At 56.0% G+C, this 19,123-nt stretch overlaps 1 protein-coding gene across 1 annotated transcript in view; it reads left to right on the forward strand.

Moving 5' to 3' along the window:
- Positions 1-348: 348 nt before the first annotated feature.
- The window catches only part of BICRA (BRD4 interacting chromatin remodeling complex associated protein), a 71,446-nt gene continuing 52,671 nt past the window's right edge, over positions 349-19,123 (forward strand). The window contains 1 exon segment of the mRNA XM_079119039.1: positions 349-586. The gene's annotated coding sequence lies outside the window, so the exon portion shown is untranslated.

Genomic DNA, 19,123 nt, shown 5'->3' on the forward strand with positions numbered 1-19,123 from the left:
GCGCCGAAGCCCCTCGGCTCGCCTTACACCGCCACCCGGAGCACCGCTCCCGGCAGCGGACAACTACCGAAGCCCGGGCAGGCGCACCCCCAAACTCCCGGCCGACGGGGGGAGGGGTGGCCCCGAGCGCAGGGCGCCCGGCGGCCGCGGCTTCCCATTCGCTCCCGGGCCCGCCGCTCGGCGTCGCCAGGCCCGGGCTGGCTGGCGGAGGCGCGGGGCGGGGCCTCCCGCAAGCCCATCCCCCGGCGAGGGCGGAGGGAGGAGGAGGAGGAGGAGGAGGAAGAGGAGGAGGAAGAGGAGGGGGGGGCGGGACACAAAAACCTGCAAGGTTTTTTTTTTCTTTTGCATTTAATTAAAAAAATTTTTTTTGCACACCCGAGGGGCGCTCCCCGGAGCGGGCGCGGGCCCGGGGCGCGCGGGCCGCGGCGCGGGGCGGCGGCGGGGCCCGGCGCGCAGCCGAGCGGCCGCCATGCGATCAGGCAGTGCGCTGACCGGCCCGGCCGGTCGGCCCCTTCTGGGTCCTCCCTTTGCAGCCCGTGCGGGGCCGTCTCGGAGACCCCGCGCCGACGGCTGCTCAAACATCAGGGTGAGTTTCTCACAATGTAGCAATTTCTCTTTAAATCTCTTAACTCTCTCTACCTGCGAGTCGGGGCTGTGACAGGGCGCAAAAGCGAGGGGGGAGTGGGGGTTGGCGGCGAGGGTGTGTGTGGGGGGAGCCGGAGCCGGGGCCGAACCCACCCCCCCGACACTCACTCTCTCAGCCCCCCAACCGGGGCGCAGCGTCCGCTGCCTCTTTTTTTTTTTTTTTTTTTTTTGCTCGGCGCCCACCACCACCGGCACCCCCCCACCCCGGGTCTCTCCCAGCGCCGCCGCCGCCCCGATCCTGCGGGGACCCCCCCCCTCCCCAGCTCCCCTGCCCAAACCCGGCGCCCGGTGCCTCTCCGGCCCTCCCGCCGGCTGCCGGGGATACAATGGAGCGGCGGAAAAACGAGACCTAACGTTCCACGGGGGGAGGGGCGGGGAGACCCCCCCGGCCTCGGCGCCCCCTCCCCCCGCCCTGCTCCCCGCCTTTCGGGGAAGGCGAGGGCACTGGGGCAGCGGGTAGTGATTTCCCGGCCGAGGCGGCGAGCCTTCACGTCCCCTTCTCGTTCGTCCCCTGCGCCCCCTCCCCAAATCCCTCCCGGTGGTGCGGAGCAGAAAAGGGGCCTCCGCAAGCTGGGGAGGGATAGATGGGGAAGGAGGCCACTGGGTCTCCCCCCCCCCCCACCGCCCCTAAACAATGAAAGGAGTTGACTTGGCCCCCCAACCCCCAGCGAAGAAAGGAGTTGACCCCCGCCCGCGCCCCCCAGCTGGCTGGTCCCGGAGGGGGCGGTCACAGGGGGGCTGGGGGGAAGGTGAGCCTTGCTCCTGTCACCTCCCGAGATTTGGGGCGGTCCCCGGTCGCCACCCCGTCGGCCTGGGAATGAGAGGCATCAGGCCCAGCCCGGGCACCGCGCTCGGGTGGTGACCTTTAGACAAAGGCAACCCTTTCCCCGGGGTGAGCCGGGACGAGCCGGGCCCGCGGCCTCCCTGGGCCCCTGCGGAGGGCGGCCAGGCGGCGGACACCGGGGAGGGATGGAGGAGGAGGGCGGAGGGATGGAGCCATCTGGTTTTCCCATCCCTGGCTGCCCCTCCGCTGCTTCCCCGGCTCCTGTCACGGGCGACCGCGGGGAGACAAGGGACCAGGGGCCGCCCAGGCCCCGGTCCACCGCCAGCGGAGGACCGGGCGAGGAGCCGCGGGAGGGCGCGGACTCCAGCTCGGGCGCCAGCGGTGATTGGAAGGCACCGTGGCTCCTTCCTCTCCGCGCCCCTTTGTTTTGCTTTGTGGTTCTGAGCAGCTGAGCCTCCCCGGAGGTGGGGTCAGAGGCCGCTGGGTCAGCTCTCCAGGGGAGGCCCCAGTGACAGGTCCCAGCCCTCTGGTGTCCTCAGTCTGTGGGCTGTGGTTCCTGCCTAGCACCAGTCCAGACCCTCATCCCCTTTTGTCCCCCCCCCCCCCAATAGTGTAATAAAAATCTGGGGATGTAGTGAGCGTTTGCATTTCCCTTGCACCTCCGCAGGGCACTCGTTAGGGAAGCTGGAAACACCTAGAACTCGGAGGCCTGACATTTATGATCAGCTGCGCTGTGCTTTCACCCTTTCCCACACTTGGGCTAGGGGTCGGGGCTCTGTCAATTCTGACCCCCACCTCTAAATGGAAAATGGGGAGGCAGAGAGCTCAGGGACCACGCTTTCCCATGCCTGATAGGACTCAACCATGGTCTGTTCACTTCCCCTGCTTCCCCTAGACATTCCCCCATCTCCCAGAAGCCGGAAATAACAACATCTCCCCACCCTGGGAGTTCTATGGATTGGCTCCTGCTAAGTGATTTGCAGCTGACCACCATCAGAGAAGGAAGTGGGGGCAGTTATTTTTCCCATTTTGCAGACAGGTTCATCAAGGCCCAGAAAGGTTAAAGGGCTTGTTTTGGGCCGCACAACCCTGGGTCACAACAAGCCCCAATGCAGAACCACTTAAGAGTTTTTCCAACCTACCTCAAAACTATTGGACTCTTTGTGGCACTTTGTTTCTTTGATTTCAGTGAACCTGGGTCTTAACTATAGATAATACCTGGAAGGAGCTGCCAGATGTTTTTCCATGAGAACTGGTTTGGGCAAGGGGTTAGAAGCATCTGGAAGTGGGTTGAAGTTGGGATATTTGAGCTATGGCAAGGGCAGAGCAATTTGCCTACAGGAATGGAGGGTCTTAGGTGTGAGTAGGGCAGGGGGAGCCTCAGACCTTGACTGAGTCAGGGGCTGAGGGCACCTAGGAGCTGGCACTCCTGTCACCCTCCCCCTTCTCCATCTGAGTGGAGACTTGGCCTGTTTGCTGCCGCTCAACCCTGCTCAGAGGCAGCTGAACTGGCTGGAACTGTTGTTGACATGGTTGATGTCCCTCTGCCCTGTGACCCACCATGGCACCTAAGGCAGCTGGCAGAAAACTCGGGTGTCAGACCCGCTGTTCCACCCTGTGACCTTAAGCAGGTCATTTACCTGGCTCACTCAGTTTCTTCATTGGCACTTGAGGATGATTATAGTTCCTTTAACTGACCTCTAGGTGGGTGAGGGCATTATCCAGATGTGTGGTTTATATTCACCGTTCGGCAGGTGGAATATGGATGCCATGGGCGTTGGGGAGGAGTGTTGGGTGCCTCTGCCCCAGCATCCCCTGCGGTCGGGAAAGGCAGCTGGATGAACTCCACTTCAGTGACACTTGCCCCTCCCTGCAGCTCTGTTGACTGGGGACCCCACCCCTGCACACTAACTGGTGCTGCGTATACATTTAGCTGCAGGGGTGGCGGCTGGTCCTGGCCCAGCTTACCAGTGAGTGAGGCCATCCTACAGATGAGCACACCGAGTCCAGGATTGTGTTCCAGGCTGAGCTGGGACTCTAGGCCAGACTGCAGGGGCTGGTGGGGAGGGGACACCATATTTGTCAACGGAACTGGAGAGGCCGTACCTCATGGGCTCTGATGTCAGGGACTTTGAGGGATTCCCTGCTTCCCCAGCCATTGTCCCCTCCTTGATGTTACTTGGTGATATGACAGGTATAAGTAATAATCACCCTCGGGGTGGGGCAGGAGGAGAGGAGCTGTTGGGAATAGTCTCAGCTTGGGTGCTTCCTGAAAGGAGGAGCTGGTCCTGGGGTAGGTGGGAGAAGCCGAGAAAGGCCCAAGGGGGGCACTCCTGCACCCCCCACACCTGCTGACTTCTTTCCCAGAGGCCTCTGGGACCTTCCTCAACCTTTCCTCGAGATGTGGGGTCTATCCCAAGGCTACAAAGGACCAGAGGGCCAGCGCCAAGCCTTGGGGCCACGGGGCAGAGGGGAGGTCTCCTTAACCCTAGGACCAGCTGCCAACCTTCCCAGTGGCCCCCACCCCCAGACTATCTTAACTCCTAGGCTCAAGAATGCAGAGGGCCGCCGATGGGGGAGTTAATTGGAAACAGGAAAGCATGGCATTCCTTTCCAGCCGCCTGGGCTGGGGAGCGAGGGGCTGCTGCTTCCCCTCTCCCACCCTAAGGGGACAGGGTGGGGGCAGGGAGCATGGTTATCTTGTCCTGGACTGTTTTTTTTGTGGCCCCCGCCCAGGCACTCTCTTACAGTGGACGCAGCCCCTGGCACCTGAGCTGGGCCTGTGCCCTGGACCCTGTGCCCTCCTTCCCCAGCAGAGTGAGTTGCCCCTGCTTGCCCACCTCTCCCTCTGGTGTTTCGGCCCCTTTCTTGCCAGAATTTGCTCCCCAGTGGCATGGAATTTGCCACACCAGAGCCACATGGGAAGAGTTCCGTTGAATGGTCCCCAGGGGTTCCCCCATCCTTCCATGGCGTTCTCACTGGCCTGCAGCACCCCCATTTGAGTTTTGTCCCAATTGACTGAAGCCTTTGTGTCTCAGTGACATGCAAGTTTTCCCTTTGGGGAGGGAGAGCTTTTGAATTCATTTCCAGTTTGGTGACAATTAGTTTTGTGTGTGAGTTATGTGTTCATGGGGGGTAGGTGGCTGGCTCTTGGCAGGGGAAGCAGAGAGCCTTTGTTTCCTTCATTGTTCTCAATTAAACTTCCTGAGGGCCTACTGTGTGCCAGGACCCTGGGGATCAGTCATGATATTGGGACCCAGTCCAGCAGGAGGTGGCAGAGGGGAGGGATGCTGGATCAGCTGCTGTGGGATTTGATTAATTCTGTCTGGGTGGCCTGAGAAGGCTCCCAAGGAGGAAGCCACTTCTCCGTGGCTGCTTTTTTTCCTAAGTGATAAATGCACATGGGACAGAGTCAGAATACCAGACCTCCCTGGCATCTGTGGTCCCTGGCTCTCCTCCCCGGCCAGCTCTCGATTCTGAAGTTGTGTGTGCAACATTTATATGAGGACCAAGTCTTCCACAGTACTTGTTTATACAGATGGTGGCAGCTCTCCTGTTCTGCCTGTGCTTTCTCACCTGGGGTCCCCGGGAGCCCTGTACAGAGTCTTCATTCTTTCTGTGGCTTCGTGGTGTTCCCCTGGGTGGACAAACCTTGGTTCCTGTCATGGTGTGGCGGTGTTCCTAAATGCTGCCGTGTTTGAGTAGGAAGGCAGGTGTCCATGTCTTCCTGAGACGTGAGCATGGCTGGACGCAGGTGTCCAGGAGTGGGCTTGCTGGATCCGGGCCTGCACTATCTTTTGGTGGCTCCTAGAGTCACCCTTGATGCTGTAACTAGCAGGAAGCTGTTCTCCGTCCTGGTCCGTCTCATCCAGCCAGTCCCATCCTGGCAGCCTGTGTTGCGGGCTCACGTGTCTTTACCTCTGGTGACCTCCTCGTCTCTTCCTCCTGCCTGTGGCCTGCATCATGTGCTTGCCACTTGGTGTGGAGGTCAGCTGCATGGGTTCTGGAACCCGGCTGTCAGTTTGAATCCCTCCCTGGCCACTTGCTGGTTGATTGGCTGTGGGCAAGGGACTTGCTGGCTTGCTGGCTCAGGGCCTCAGTTTCCCCCTCCGTTAGATGGGTTCCTTTTGGCACCTGCTTTGTCAGGTGGTTATGAGGGCTACGTGGCACCTAAAAGGCCTAGGTAGCTCAGTGGGGGCGTGGTTTTTCAGGCTTAGGCAGCTCTTTCTCCTGGGGCCTTTTCAACCCCGCTGGGCACCAGAGGGAATGCTGACCTTGCTTTATTGCAGCACGACCTTGGGCGAGGGACCCCTTCTCTGGGTCTCAGTTTTCTTGTCTGTAGCACAGGCTGCGTGCCCTCTCCTAGGTCTGCGTGATGGCTGAACCAGGCGGGGCCTACAGCAGACTTTGACATTGGTGTTGTCCTCACTGATTACTGTGGGACCCATGCCGGCTCTCTGGCACTCTGAAAGGCACCCATTGTCTTCCCAAAGGGCGCAGGAGGCACAGCGTTGGCATTCCGTTAAACTGCATGGCAGTCGAAGGCACAGAGCCGGCGGCTCCAGCCAGCATCAGGCGTGATCCTGGGTTTCCTCGCCTGGAAGAACGAGCTCAGGGAGACTCTCGGGTGCACTCATGCTGTCGGTGCTTACGGCGGTGCTAGGTCCAGGCAAGCCTCGGATAAGTTTGTGGCTGGCATTATGGTGGTTGTTTTGAGGGAGCAGAGTCTCCCCTGGGGTCAGACATCCACATTCTTTTGCTGTGCCCTACAACTTTTATTTACTTATTTTTGTGGTGCTGGAGATTAGACCCAGGGTCTCAGTGTCCAGCACGGCACTGCCGCTGAGCCACACCCCCAGTCCCAGCACTGGCCTCTCAGACAGAGAAGCAGAGGGCGCAGCGGAGGCCGTCACGTCCTCGCAGGCCTCAGTGTCTTCGTCTGTGAAGAGCTCCCCCAGTGAAGCGCAAATGACCATAGTTTCAGAGAACTCAGCACAGGGCTTGGCTCCACAACTTCATTTTGCTTATTATGGGAAATTTAAAGCACCCAAGTCCTCTTACTGTCCCCTAAAACACTAAGAGTTGAGAGAATGGCATGGCCAACTCCATGTCAGCATCAGCAGCTTCTCCAACAATTTTCTGCTGATTTTTTTTGTTTGTCACTCCCTCCCCCACCCTGCACATTTTCTTTTTCTTTTTTGCTGGAGGTTTATTTATTAATTAATGAATTTTGCTACCAGGGGTCAAACTCAGGGCTCCTCTACTAATGAGTTACATCCCTAGACCTTTGTATTTTTTATTTTGAGACAGAGACTCACTAAATTGTTGAGACAGACCTGTAACTCGAAATCCTCCTGCCTCAGCCTCCCAAGTTGCTGGGATTGCAGGTGTGGCCACCCTGCTGGACAATTTTTAAAGCTAATTCCAGACATCAGTTATTTCAGCTGTTCTTAGTGGCGTTATTACTTCTGGGGTCCAGACTTTTTCACCACCTCCAGGGACTGTGTTATTCTATGGGGGAGGTGACATTACTCCCTGATTGGAGCAACTGAGGCAGCAAGGTGGGGACTTTGGCTGAGTTGTCCTTTTTCTTTTGGGGGAGGGTGTACTGGGGATTGAATTCAGGGGCATTGACCACTGAACCACATCCCCAACCCTATTGTGTATTTTATTTAGAGACAGGATCTCCCTGAGTTGCTTAGCACCTCACTTTTGCTGAGGCTGGCTTTGAACTCTTTATCCTCCTGCCTTAGCCTCCCTATTGCTGGGATCACAGGCCTGTGCCACTGCACCTGACTGGGTTGTCCTTTTTCTCTGGAGAAGAGTCCCTCTTTGGGACCTTGGCGAGTTCCTTGTCTGGCACACAGGTCTCACACTGAGGGAGATGTTTCTGATTCCACGGGTTTGGAGTTCACACCTGGATGTGTGCAGGATGAAACATAGGTTCTGATGTCCTATGTTGAAATTGAGGGGGAATTAAGAAGTGGGACTAGCAGCAGGAGCATGGAGGGACATGTCCCCAAGATGAGGGGTGACTGGGTCCCCCGCCAGGTTGAGTCCGTTTTGCCCTGTCTAACTTTTGAGTTGCTGCCTGGTTAGTCCCCTTCTCCAAGCGCAGGTTGGAGGAACCAAAGCACAGGAGTAAGAATAGATGCTTCTTTCAAGGTCTTATTATTAAATAAGGTCTTACTTGGAAAAATGTTCCTCAAGTGCCCGGCTCAGAGTAAACAACCAGCAGCTAGTGTCATTAGTCACTGCTTCTGGGTGTGCTCCTGAGCTGGGGACAGAAACGTGCTCCAGGATGTGTGAATGTCACAGGAAGGGCCGATGCCTCTGGAGCTCTCCACTCTGCCCCTCTGCTCTCTGCTCTCTGGCTTTGACATGCTTCCGGTGCTTGGAAAGGCCTGCTGAGTTCTGGTGACCCCTCATGTCCCCTGTGTCCCAGCTGGGCAGCCTTGGTGGGGAGTGAGCAAGGGTATCTGTCTGAGGCTGTGGGAACCTTGTTAACGACCCTGGGGGCCTGCGGCCTCCTTAATCTGGAGGTGGAGTGACTCCATGCCCCAGGATGCTCACAGACGAAGCTCCAGGGAGCCTCCTGTCCACTGTGTGGCACAGGGCAGGGGGATTGCCACAGCCCCAGCACCTTCAATTTGAACACCCAGTGTGGGTGACAGAGTCCTCCCAGAGAGGAGCTGCCCTGGGTTCGGCCGCCGTCCCTGCGCTGACCTCATTCCCTCCCTAGCCTGGCCTTTCCTGGGAAGCTTGGTTACCTGCAGCAGCCCCACTCCCCTGCTGTTTCAGGAGGTGGGCGGCAGGAGGGGGGGGTGCGGTGCCGCAGAGGGTTTCAGAGACCACCTTCCCACAGGCCTGTCTCCGTGTTTCCTTGCAGCCGTCCTGTTGTGTTAGTAGTTAGTTTCTCCCTGTGCCTGGCATGTGAGTGTGTGTCTGTGTAGGAGAGAGTCTGGGTGGGGTTTGGTTCTGTCTCTGCTAGGTAGGGTTCTGGCATCCTCTGGAGCTCTCGGAGCGTTCCACCTCTCATCCCAGTGACTCCAGAGGCTGAGGCAAGTTCAGAGCCAGCCTCAGCAACTCAGAGAGACCCTGATAACTTAGCAAGACCTTGTCTCAAAATTAAAAAAAAAAAAAAAAAAAAAAAAAAGCTGGGGATGTGCTTCGGTGGTTAGGTAGCCCTGGGTTCAATCCCTGGTACTCCCCAAAAAAGACAGGGATTGCTGTATATTTTTCCTGCCAATCCTTTCTCATTGAGGCATAATTTATATACAGTAAAGCGCACAGAGCTGGAGCATGCCTTTTGCCGAGTCTCACCAGCGTGTGCACCTGTGGAACTCATCCCATCAAGATGCTGGTTCTCAGCACTGCCCGAAGTTCCCTTGCAGCGGCCACCCTCCCTGCAGCAGCCCCTGCTGCTTCGCCTCCCGACTCTGCAGCCCTTCCTTTTGCTCAGCATCTTGGATTCAGGACTTGCCTTCCTCCCTGGAGTTCCTCTTCCTCCTCCTCTGGCCCCTTCTCCTGGCTCAGGATCTCTTCCCAGGCCTACCCCCTTGTCTAGGGAAGGTCTCCCCGTTCACCGTCACCCCAGGAACCTGTCCTCTTCTGGGGAGCATTTCTTCTTTTCTTTTCGTACTGGGCTTGAACCCACAGGTGCTTGACCACTGTGCCATCTCCCCAGCCCTGTTTGTTTTTAATTTTGAGACAGAGTCTCTCTTATGTTGCAGAGGCCTTCCTAGAACTGGTGATTCTCCCAGGTTGCTGGGATGCTGGTGGGCGCCACTGCACTGACATGGAGCATTTCTCCAGCCTGGCCTCTCACCAGACTCTAAGCTGCAGGAGATGACAAACTGAAGGCTGCATTCTATGTGTTCTTAGTTTGTGACGCATGGTGGGGACCCCTTAGATGTTTGTTGAATGAATAAATGAATGGATAACTGAATGATGGACATGTCTTAGGGATGGAGAACTTGGGTGTGGAGTCCCTATCCATTTCCCAAAACGTGCCCGTCTGCTTCCAGATGACCAGACATATGTGTTTACAATGCCCCTTGCAAACCCAGTGCCACATATCTGTAATGCCAGCAACTCTGGAGGCTGAGGCAGGAGGGTCTCTGCTAGGTAGGGTTTAAAGCTAAGTTTAAGGCCAGCCTCAGCAACTGTCAAAATAAAAAGGGTCTAGAAATGTAGCTCAGTGGCAGAGTGCCTCTGGGTTCAGTCTTCAGTAACTATCCCCAAAAAAATAAATAAAATGCCCCTCCCAGGCTCACCCAGATCCACTGGGGGTCCCGGTGTCTGGGGCATCGTTGGTAATAGACCTGTCGTAGCACAGCTCCTCTGCAGGCGGCCCATCCCGCAGAGCCCTAAGCCCCTATCTGCGGTGGCAGAGCAAACCTGCAGGCCCTGGCAGGGTGCTGCAGCAGCACTGGACCTTGGTCTGTAGAGGCTGCCGTCCTGACCTTGGCCCCCTCCCCAGGGCCCAGGTATGAGCCCGGAGTGCTGTCAGGGGAATAGCCTGCCCACTGCTCCCAGGATCCTGCAGTGCTGCCCCTGCATCGGCAGGAAGTAGAAGCCAGACGTGCCGTATTTCATCAGGTCTAAGCATCTGTGAGATGTGAATCTCGGCGTTGATAAAATGCCATCTGTGTCCTGGGCCGTCCTTGCCTTCTGGATCCCACGGTTGCCTGCGGTGTGCTGCCCAAGTCTCAAGGCTGCTGTGTGCAGATCTGTTTTTTCTCTGTTAGATTTACATGTCCTTATCTGGATGAACAGAGTTCACCATTGGCCCAGCCCTCTGTCCCCTCCTGAGCATGTCCCCTTCCTTGTTCCTGTGTCTTTATTTAGAGCCTTAAGGAGCTAGGAGCTGTGCTTCCACTTGCTGCAGTACACTGAGCCAACTTCTGGGCCTAAGGGGCTCCTGACCAGACTCTAGCAGAGGTGGGAGATAGTCATTTAACTCTGTTTCTAACAAAATCTGCTTTAAAAGTGTATTATATAGCCAGCTACCATGGTGCACACCTGTAATCCCAGCTACTCAGGAGGCTGAGGCAGGAGGACGGCAAGTTCGAGGCCATCCTTAACAACTTAGTGAGACGCCCAGAAACTTAGGAAGACCTTGTCTCAGAATAAAAAATAAAAAGGGCTGGGGATGTGACTCAGTGGTAAAGCACTGAGGTCAATTCCCAGTACTGCAATAAATAAATAGATAAGTAAACGTGTGCGTGTACATACATACACATATTCATGTAACATTCAGTGACATGTAGTACAAGTATAGCAACTGCATGTGTGGTAGGAAAGGTGTGTTTGCCTGTAAGACTCCCTTTTGTTTCTGTCCCTGCTCCGCCACCTCCCAGTGTCCCTGCCTCCTCTCCATTTGGCAGCCCCGCCTGGCCCTCAGGCTGTTTGCTCTTGGACCTCCCCCTCCAGGCCTCACCTCACGGAGTGCTCCTCCTGCTGCTGGGGTTTGGATGTTGCTTTGCTGCTGTTTGCCCCTTATCTTTTGCATCCCCGGTCATGTTCTCCCAGAAGGCAGTCAGTACCGTTCACTTAAAATTCTCCCCCAGACCCGACCCCCAAGTGCCCCGCTCCCTGCTGTGGCAGAGTAGAGACTGGCTTGCCCAAGGCCACAGGCAGGTTGCTGCAGAGCTGAAATCTGCTTCCTGCGGGCTAATGGGCCTTCACCCTGGGCCTCTTCCCCCAGAGCTCTGCCTCAGGGCAGGGGAGGAAGGCGAGGCTGATCTGTGAGGTGAGGTGAGGTCTGTATTTGAGCTTTGTAGCAGTACTGCTGGGGAGGAGGCATCGCTCTGAGAGCATGCTGGGGTGCTCACTCAGACAGGCTTCCAGAAGGAGAGTGGGCTTCCGAGGCCAGCTTCTGGGCAAGGCATGGGCAACAGAGAGGTCACATAGAGCCTGAGATGTCCCCACAGGCCAGCTAAAGCTTCCTGACTAGACCGCCTGAGACTGGGGTGGGGCCTTGTTGATGAGGATGAGGTTAGAGAAGGGCCAGTCTAGTGTGATCCAGGGTTATGGACCTGAGTAGCTGGTGGTGGTGACAGGGTAGAGGTGCCTGTGCTGCGGGGAACAGAAGCCCTGGGTTGGTGGGGATGGAGAGAGGAGAGGCCGTGGCACTGAGTGCAGTCTAGGGAAGGGACTCAGAGAACCCTGCCCCAGGCGGCTTGCACACCTGTGGGGAGGAGAGTCCAAGCAGGCAAAGATCAGTGCTCCTGAGCAAAGTGGGGGTTTCCAGGAAGGTCTTGGCTCAGCTGGACTTGAGACCTGCCCTTCTGGGTTGGACACCGATGTTCTGGAAGATTTCCTGGTTTTGGTGGGGGAGGGGCAGGAGCCACCCTGGAACATGTGAGTGGCCACAGAGAGATGGCTGCTTCAGGGATAGGTGGAAGAGAGGCGGCCGGGGACTTGACTGCAGTCTGGCCTCCTCAGGTAGAGAGCCCTCACCTTGCCCTAGAACCAACGTGGTCCGGTCTCTGCTCCTCATCTGGTTTCCTGGCCCAGGGTCGCTCTGCCTGCTTGGCCTGCCACGCCCATGGTGGAGGGACCGTGGCCCCAGGAGGCCCTGCTCCTCCCGTGCAGCTCCCTTGCTGTCCTCCCTCAGGGTGTATCTCGGGCTGGCCACCGTGGGTGTTGCTGAATGACCTTCACACTGGATTGGTGCTGGGGGATCTGAGCAGACTCCAGGGCTTAGGAGAAAAGGAAATGGACGAAGGATCAGAGGGTGTGGTTCTGGGTTGGGCTCAGGAGTGAGTTTCCTCACAGGTCAGATGGGGGTGTGAGGGCGTGTGGGAGACGTGGGACAGGGCACTGGAGCTGGTGGAGGGCAGCTTTCTGGCCTGCCTGCGGGGGCTGGCAAGACGCCTTTGTCTCTCATGTCCTTATGGACATGTGGTGCTTCTTAATTTAGGAGAAGGGGAACTCAGGTCTTCTTTGGAATCTGCGGAGGCCCAGACCTTTCTCCAGAGGAACATGCCAGACTCCCCAGCCTGAAAATTGGGGAAGGACTCGGGGGTTGTGAATCTGGTTAAGAGCTGTACCCAGTTGTGGGCAGGCACAGTGATGACGTCCAGCACTGGCTGGGTCACCTGTCCAGGCCTGGGCGCGGCCTCTGCAAGCAGTGGCTTGTTTAGCACACAGGAACTCGGGAGGGAGGTGCCATGAGCATCCCCAGTCTACGGAGGCAGACAGTGAGGCGTGGCGCAGGTAACTGACCTGCCCAGGACCTCACAGCTGCTGCGAAGCAGAGTGGGGGCCCCCGGGTGGCCTGGCCCCGGGGCCATGTTGTGTTCGGAAGCCCCACTGCCTCCTGGTTACAGGGACCAAGGCCAGAAAGCACCAAGCCCCACACTGGGAAGTGGCCTCTCCTGCCTCTCATCCTGCAGCCGTCCAGGGCTGCTGCCCAGCGGCTGGAGTTCCTGCTCTCCTTTCCTTCCTTCCTTTTCCTTCCTTTCCGGGGGTCTCCTTAACACAACTGTGGTTCCCAGCTGTGAGCCCCCAGGTCCACAGGGGTGGGAGGGCCAGGACTGGTGCTGGGAAGGCGGGTCTGGCTGAGCCACCTGGGACTGGAATAGAGTCCCCACCACTCTGCCTCAGTTTCCCCATCAGCTAGAAAACTTGCTGCCTCCCTCTTGGAGGCTAAAGGGATGGCATGTGACTGGTACGGAGTGTGGAGATCCATGCTGCTTCAGACCGAGCATATTCAGGATGCCGAGGACGCCCCAGCAGGGCCGGCCAGCTTCCCGTCACCACACATGCTGGTATCTCCCAGCTGGTGTGTCTGTGGCCATTGAAACCAAGAAGGGTAGCCAAGAACAGACCCTGTAGTTCCGCTGTGCCCTGAGGGAGGCGGGGCCGAGTGGGTGAGGGCAACTTTCAGGGGTTGTTCGAGGTTGGGGTTGAGATCTGGGCTGTGGTTCTGTACGCCTGCGTGGAGGTCGAGCCGAGAGTGTGTGGTCCCATGATGGCATTTGGTAGGCACCGCGGAGCTCATGGCTGTCACGGCCAGCTGTTGCTGCTGTCACTGTCACTGCCCAGCCCGTCTGTGCCTTCTGTGCAGTGGATGGGGTGTGTCAGGATCCCCAGTTTCTCAGACTCTGTGCGCGCAGGCCCTTGGGGATCCTGGTGAGACGCTGGTTCTGAAGAGCAGGTCTGGGGCAGGCCGAGGCTGCGCTCCCCCACCCCTGGCGCTGTGGTTGGGACCACAGTCAGACAGTGGGTACACAATGCTTTTCTGTTTCCTGAGTTGCTTCAAGGGTCCGAATGGAATGGAGGCATGAGGTGCAAGGCCAAAGGAGGATTCCGGGGCTCTTAGTTTGGGTCTGCCAGCACGAGGGCAGGTCTGTATTGCCTGTGACCCACGGCACAAGGCGTAGGACCTCTCCAGCATCAAGCCGCCTGCGGGGCTGCGCAGCCACCACCGTTCTCCCTTCTCAGAACTTGTTCCTCACTCCAAATAGATTCCAGACCTGTGACACAGCAGCTCCCCCCACCTCTCTTCTACTTTCTGTCCCTCTGGGCCAGCCTGTTGTAGAGACCTCATACAAGTGGAATCCTTCAGCATCTGTCCTTTCGTGTCTGGCTGATTTCACTTAAGCTTAAAGTCTCTGGGATCTTTGAGAGTGTGTCAGAACTCCTTCCTTCCTTCCTTCCTTCTTTTTTTTTTTTTTTTTTTCTTCAGTGCTGGGGATGGAACCCAGGGCCTTGCGTATGCTAGGCAAGTGCTTTACCACTGAGCTACATCCTCCCCTGCCACCTTTTTCTTTTCTTTGTTTTTGAGACCATGTCGCACTTAGTTGCTGAGGCTAGCCTTGACTTTGTGATCCTCCTGCCTCAGCCTCCTGAGTCACTGGGATTATAGGTGTGTACCATGTCATCTGGCTGAATATCTCTCTTTTTATGGCTGAATAAGATTCCATTGGAGGAATACACCACATTTGGTTCTTCCATCTATCCACTGATGGACACTTTGGTCATATCCACCCTTTGGCCACTGTGAGCACTACTGCTGTGAATATGGGCGTAGAAGCTTCTGCTTGAGTCCTTACCTTTGTTCAATTGGCTATTTAATTTTTTGAGGAACCTCTGTACTGTTTTCCACAGCCACAGTATGGTTTTATAGTCTCAGCATTGAGCGTGGGCCTAGCTTTCTCCACACCCTCGACAGCACTTTGTTATACAGAATTATCTTTTCTGCACTAGGTTTTCAGTCTGTTGTCTCTTCTCTACTCCCCGCACATCTCAGTGTGGACTTGCTCAGTTTCAGGTGCTCAGATGTCACATGCAGCTGCTTGTAGTAGAGAGCACAGGTTTGGACTGATTTTATTTACTGTGGTGGTGATGATGGTGATGGTGATAGTGATGGTGATTTTTTCTTTGCTCTGCTTTTGTTTTGTTCTTTGCACTCTCCTGCTGAGCTACCTCCCCAGCATAATAACACAGTTTTTTGAGTCAGGTCATGCGGTGCTGCCTAAGCTGGCCTGGAGCTCCTGGGCTCCAAGTATCGAGTAGCCAGGACTACAGGCTGTGCTTACTCTGGCTGTGGACGCAATCGGGTCTGTCTTGCTGTCCGCCTTTTGTTGGTCTCTGTTCTTTCTCCCTTTTCTTCCCCTCCTGTCCTGGCTTCTCCTTTAGATGGAGTATCTTACTCTTCCCCTCGTTGCCGCTCATCACTGACGAGGGGACCCTGCCTTTGGCTCTTGAGTTTCTGTTCTGTGTCTTCCACTGGGATTTTGTCTTGGACTCTGCCTGAGCTGGGAGTGACCTGACCTGACATTTGTATATCGCACCTTGGGTTGCTTACACAAGAATGTTTCTACTGCCAGATTCCCAGGAGAGGAATCGCTGCGGCAGACGGGAGTGTGCACTTGGGCTGTGGTGGGCCCACCAGGTCGCATTCCAGAAAGGCCTCAGCGAGCTCGCACCTGCACCCAGCAGCAGGGTTCCTGAATGACCGGCCACTTGGTACCAGGCTATGCTGGAGTCTGGGATGCTGCAGGAACCAGCCTGGGTCTGCTGATTATTGGCTCTGGGTCCTTGAGTCCCATCCTCTGATCCCCAAAAAGGCGAGCATTTCCAAGGAGCTAAGAAAGGAGAAGCTGGAGAATATTCTAGGTAGCAGAAAGAGGCCTGGCACCTCTTAGGTAGGAGCAGCGTGGATCTGATGGCACCACTGCAGGGGGTGCAACCAGGAGGTGGTCTGGGGACTGCACGTGTTGGCTTCCATCTACTTTGGTGTGCAGTTGAGGGATAAAATGATAATGTCTTTCTCCTGGGGCTGGCTTGGGAGGATTCAGTGAGAAGGCAGAGAGCATCTCTTTGTGATTTAAGACCAGGCTTCTGGTGTGTCTGAATATCGCTGTGGTGGAGATCACCTTCAGGAATGGGTCCCCAGCCCCTGGGCAGGTCAGGTTTTGGACGGTGTTTAAGGCCTGGGTCAGATAAACCTGGGCTTGGAGCTTTAGCTCTCTTTCCTCAAGCTAATTGTCCTCTGTTGAATGTGCACCAGTCACAGCAGAATCTGCTTCCCGGGAGCAGCGTGAGGTCCAGCTCAGTGAGATGAGCACAGCAAGGAGCTGGGCCCCGCCAGAGACCATGCAGGCCTGGGAGAGGTTAGCTGTGATTATCATTGCTGCTGTTTTGTCTTGATCATTACTGACTTAAAGCCGATGTGCAAAGCCAGATCCTGGTCCCCTGGGACAGAGCCGCAGAGCTGTGAGGCTGTTTGCTCAGAGTGAGAACTTGAAGGCAGGTTTGTCTGACCCACAGCTCTGGGCTTCCCCATTCCTGGCCTTTGGGGAGCTCCCGGTGTAGCAAATGGTCCTGTGACGGCCAGTGAACACGACGCGCTGTCCAGACACCAGCGCAGCTGTAGTGGTCATGGTAGCTCCCGGTGGTGACTCAGGGTGCGGGACCTGACCTGAAGCCAGGCTCTTCGTAGTCTCTCCCTGTGAACTCACTCTGATTCCGGGGCGCTCTGCGTCAGGCACGAGCGCGCCCTCTTCCGGGGTAGAGCCTCAAACTCTCCACACTGGGACGGGTCTCGCTCGAGGGCTTTGAAGAAGGGGTGGAGGCCTGCATGCACCTCAGTTCTGTTTCCCGCCCTGCGTGCACCCCGGTGGCGCATTGCCCATGCTGTCCAGCTCGCCTTGTTTATTTTATTCACTACTCGGTGCTCCAGTGCTCGCCAGGTGATAGGAATGAGCCTCAGGCCTTGGTGGACCTGCAGGGTGGGCGCAGGAGTGGCCAGTGCACTGTGGAAACCGGGTCTCCCGAGTTTGGCCTGCTCTTGACACAGGACATGCCCTGGGGGCCAGTGGGAAGCCACGTTGGCCTGACCTAGGTTGGGAACCAAGAGAAAGGCCAGGTCTCCAGGTGGTCCCTCTGGGGAATCTCAGAAGAATGTGCAAGGAGGGGACCTGACTCACTTCTCCGCTGGGACGCATGGCGTCGGCAGCTGGTAGCACTCGGCTGGGTTTCCGCAGATACCTCAAACTAATGGGCTCAGCACCAAGTCCCGACCCGTGCGCTTCCCCCAGAACACCCCCAGAATGATGGAGTGAGGAGGTGAAGACGGCTTCCCTTAGGGCTGTCCTGTTTCCCTACAGGGTGGCTCTGGCCTCAGGCTGCATCTGCAGCACCAGGCTCTTTCTCCTTAGATGTCACCATACGTTTCTGCTGCACTGGGAGCTGGATTCAGGGTGCTCCACCACTGGCCACACCTGGCCCTGTTTAATTTTTCTTTTTATTTTGAGATAAGGCCTCACTAAGTTGCCCAAGCTGGCCTCGAACTTGCCATCCTCCTGCCTCAGCCTCCTGTGTCCCTGGGATTGTAGGCCTCACCACCATGCCCAGCTAAATTTTACTTTTTAATGTGGCTAATAAAACAAGTGGCTGGAGTTGTGGCTCAGTGGCAGAGAGCTCACTTAGCGTGTGTGAGGCACCAAGTTTGATCCTCAGCACCACACAGAAATAAAGGTCCATTGACAACTAAAAAATATTTAAAACAAAACACAAAATTCCTTATGATCACCTGCATGCATCCAGAACTGCCCAGCAGTGTTGGGTGCTCTCCGTTGCCAGCTGGAACCCTCCTTGCTTGCCCACGGGCACAGTCGGATCCACAGCGGCTGCCACTTCCACTCTGAGCACAGTCGTCCACTGCTACTGCCCATCCCGGTTGGCTTCATCGCCTCCCTCGGTCATCAGCATCCCCAGAAGGCTCCCCTGACCTGGACCCCGCTGCCTGGGCCCCTGCTCAGACCTCTGCCGTGGGCCCTGTCCCTCAGCATCAAGACAGTCCTCACCGTGGCCCAGAGCACATGTGGCCTTGAGCACTGCGATGTGGGCATGCTTGTTAAATGCACTGAGCATCAGGCGCTCACGGGTTGAAGGCAGCGTTAAATGAACCCTCTTGTTGATGAATCTGTGTGTGTCGAAATGATTGTGGTTCCATTTGTAGGTCACACGGGTTACATCGCTGAGATGCATTTCACAGCCAGGTGCCGTGCTGCGTGCCTGTAACCCCGTGACTCTGGAGGCTACAGCAGAAGGATCACAGGCTCGAGGCCAACCTCAGCAATTTAGCGAGACCCTGTCTCAAAAAATAAATAGGGCAGGGGATGTGGCTCAGTGGTTAATTGCCCTGGGTTCAATCCCCAGGACCAAAAAAAAAAAAATTTTTCAACTGTTTCATTTTACTAAGAAATTTAAATGCCATATGTCTAGAAAGTACTTCCCCACTCGGGATATTGGAGAAGAGCTTTTAGGACAGTGTCTGATGCAGCAGATATGACGTAAATGTTAGCTATTATGATTTTTTTTTTTATTGTGGTAAAATTTACCATTTTAACTTTTTTTTTTTTCTTTTTTTGGTGGTGCTGGGGATGGAACCCAGGGGTGCCCCACCACTGAGCCATATCCCCAGCCCTTTTTAACTTAACATAGGGTCTTGCCAAATTGTCCAGGCTGGCCTTGAACTCGCCAGCCTCCTGCCTCAGCCTCCCGGGGCCCTGGGATGGCAGGTGTGTGCCACTGCGCCGGCCCCCGCACAGCTCGGTAGCATCAAGTGTGCTCACAAAGCTGTGCAGTCATTGCCTCTGTTGCCAGAATTCCTTTAGACAGAAACCCTGTCCCTGTTAGACAGTGACTCCCTGGGCCACCATTCTGCTGTTTCTGTGAATTCACCTCTCTAGGACCCTAATACAAGTGGGATAGTTCAATAGTGTCCTTTTGTGACTGATTATTATTATTATTATTATTATTTTGGGTGCTGGGGATCGAACCCAGGACCTTGTACTTGCAAGGCAAGCACTCTACCGACTGAGCTATCTCCCCAGCCCGTGACTGATTATTTTACTTAGTGTGTGTGTTCAAGGCTCATCTGTGTGGTAGCTTGAATCAGAGCTGCATTCTAAGGCTGACTAGTATTTTCCCTGTGTGGACATACCACAGCCTGTTTTTCCATTCTCCTGCTGATGAGCACTTGGGTTTTTCTATTTTTTACTATTGTTTTCTTTTTCTTTTTCTTTTTTTGACCTGGCCTCTGACCTTCCCTCTGTCCTCTCCTCCCACTGATTCCTTGTCCCCATGCTCATTCTGCTTCAGCCACTCCAGCCTCCTGCCTCCTCAAACCTGACAAAGTCCCCTCTGGGCCTTTGCACATGCTGTTCTCTGCTC

The sequence above is a fragment of the Sciurus vulgaris genome (assembly GCF_902686455.1).
Source record: "Sciurus vulgaris genome assembly, chromosome: 17".
Taxonomy (NCBI): Eukaryota; Metazoa; Chordata; class Mammalia; order Rodentia; family Sciuridae; genus Sciurus; species Sciurus vulgaris.